This window comes from Symphalangus syndactylus, chromosome 23, assembly GCF_028878055.3.
Source record: "Symphalangus syndactylus isolate Jambi chromosome 23, NHGRI_mSymSyn1-v2.1_pri, whole genome shotgun sequence".
Lineage (NCBI taxonomy): Eukaryota > Metazoa > Chordata > Mammalia > Primates > Hylobatidae > Symphalangus > Symphalangus syndactylus.
In genome coordinates this window covers 67997681-68000364 of record NC_072445.2, presented here as the reverse complement: position 1 = coordinate 68000364, position 2684 = coordinate 67997681, and positions in this window count along the sequence as shown.

Genomic DNA, 2684 nt, shown 5'->3' with positions numbered 1-2684 from the left:
GCTTATGTATTTGTCTGATTGCAAAAGTAATACATGATCATTGCACATAGGCACAGGAGCAGGTGCAAAGAAAAAAAAAGCAGATAAAAGATAATAAAAATCAACTTTAATATTTAATATTTTTTCTCAGTGATAACCACTATAAACATTTTAGTATATGTCCTTTGGAAATTTTTTCCAATGAGTGTGTGTGTGTGTGTGTGTGACTACACCATCTGTTTATAGCTTGCTGTTTCTCACCCCCTCACATGATTTCTTACGTGCAGAATTAGTCTCTTAGCGTGTGACTTTTCATGGCTGAGTTGGAGCCACCACTAGGGAGCTGCATCCCTCCTGTGCTACACCCCACCAGCCATGCCATCCACGGGGGTAGGACACGCCAGACACCTAGTAGCTAGATTTATTTATTGTATTTTATTTTATTTTTGAGATGGAGTCTCACTCTGTCGCCCAGGCTAGAGTGCAGTGGTGCAATCTCGGCTCACTGCAACCTCTGCCTCCTGGATTCCAGCAGTTCTTCTGCCTCAGCCTCCCGAGTAGCTGGAATTACAGGCATCTGCCACCATGCCCAGCTCATTTTCGTATTTTCAGTAGAGACGGGGTTTCACCATGTTGGTCAGGCTGGTCTTGAACTCCTGACCTCAGGTGATCCACCCGCCTCAGCCTCCCAAAGTGCTGGGATTACAGGCATGAGCTACCGTGCCCGGCATAGAACTGGATTTAATAAGAGAAACAGAGAGCCTCACACCACTCTCCCCTCCTTCAGCACCCTGCCCCCAGGGTTCTTTAAGTCCGCTAGCCAACCACACTTGGTGAGGCGTGTGGGTCCAGGAGTCTGTCTGCTTGGGTTCAAATCCTATCTGAGCCACTTCACTCCATGACCTTGGTCAAGGTTATTTTCTTTTCCCTCATCTTTAAAACGGGTATCAAAATATCACTTTGGAGATTACATGATTCAAATCTGGCATTGCTTAAAGTCATGTCTGGCACGCAGTCCGTAAATGTTGGGTATTGCCATGACTCATTCTCCCCACCTCAGTTCAAGCATCGCTTTCCTCTCAAAGCCTGCGCTGAGCCCTCAGGCTCAGCTTCCCAGCCCAGCACTGTGCAGCCCCAGGCGCTACTGCTCACCTGGGCTCTGAGGCATTGTGGGGTTCCAGGGCCTTGGGTGGTTATGCACCGGGCGTTGCTCTCTCCCTCTGGGTTCTCCCTGGACGCCAGCCTGCATCCTCTTGCATTTTCTCCACTCAGGGGACAGGCTGAACTTGGAGACCATGGAGGCCTGCAGTCTTCCAAGCACACTTGCTGCTTCATTTTGGCTGGCAGCAGTCATTGCAAACATGTATTCCCTGCCTGCCATATGCTGGGCACCATGCAAAATGTTTTCCATATGTGATCTCAATTTCCAAAAAGACTATAGAAGCCGGTGCTGTTAGTATGTCCATTTTACATGGAGAAAAGGAGCACACAACTTAAGATGGCAAAGTGACTTCCTGAGAGTCAGCTAGGATGGGAACCCCCAGAGCCGGACCTGCCCGGCCACCTTGCCCGTGGCTCCAGGCTCTTACATGCATCAGAATCACCTGGAGGACTCGCTGAAAATCCTAGGATTTCTAATACAGTCTGTCTTCAATGGGGCCTAAGAATTTGTGTTTCTAACTGTCAGTTCTCAGGTGGTGCTAATGGGGCTGGTCCACGTGGACCACACTTGAGAACCACTTCACTGTGCTATGTGACCTGCCATCAATAGCCTAGAAATAAGTTTTTGGTGGCAAACAGGCTCTTTTCAGACCCATCTCCTGCCTCCCTACCTGTAGCTGTCATTTATCTTTTCTTCCTTGCTCTAAACACATTCAGTGACTTATGAGGCCTTAAGGAGGTCCTGAGTCCCCATGCCACCTGAGCTTGCCTCCTTCTTCCCCCTCCCCTGTCATCCCTTCTGACACCAGCTGCTGCTTTTCTCCAGGTGTTTGTCATCCACACTTGAAATTGCTGCATGGGTGGGGAACTCGCTGCTGTGTGGCTGTGTGGGCAAGGCAAGGCCCAGGGGGCCTGGCTGAGGGCCGACGGTGAGCAGGCAGAAATCCAGAGGAGAGGACGTCTTTTTCTGAGTCTCACAAAGGCACACGTGGGCTAGCTGGGCTCTAAGGAAAGAGGGAGGCTTTTGAGCTTCTTGCCTATTTTGCTTTAGCTTGTGGCTTCCGGTGAAAACACACCTTCTTACTCATTTGCCTCCTTACTGAGGAATAAAATACATGAATTCCACTCCATAGCCTGCAAATTCTCTACCTGCCTCATCGCCTCCTCACTGTTGCAGGTTGTTGAGACAAGTACAGTGGAACAGAAAGTCTATTGGGCCAAGAATAGACTTTCTGGTACGAGATTCCCCAAGTGTGGGGAATGGTGAATGTTGGATGCTTGAGTAGCAAGTGCACACATGGGGCGGGTCTCTTGTCACTTGTACTGGTTGTGCTCTAGTCACAGCAGGCTCTGAGGAAGCCGGGGTCCATGTGGTCATCTGCTTGAGCAACCTGCAACGTCCTGGGTGTGGTATTTCTTTACTCTGCATGAAGTTACTCAACTGCCATCTCTATGACTAGCCAACTTTGTTTGAAGCAGAAAGTATCTGAATTAGAATTCCATATTTCTTCCATTCTCTAATTTTTTTGAAATTCTGCCCCCAT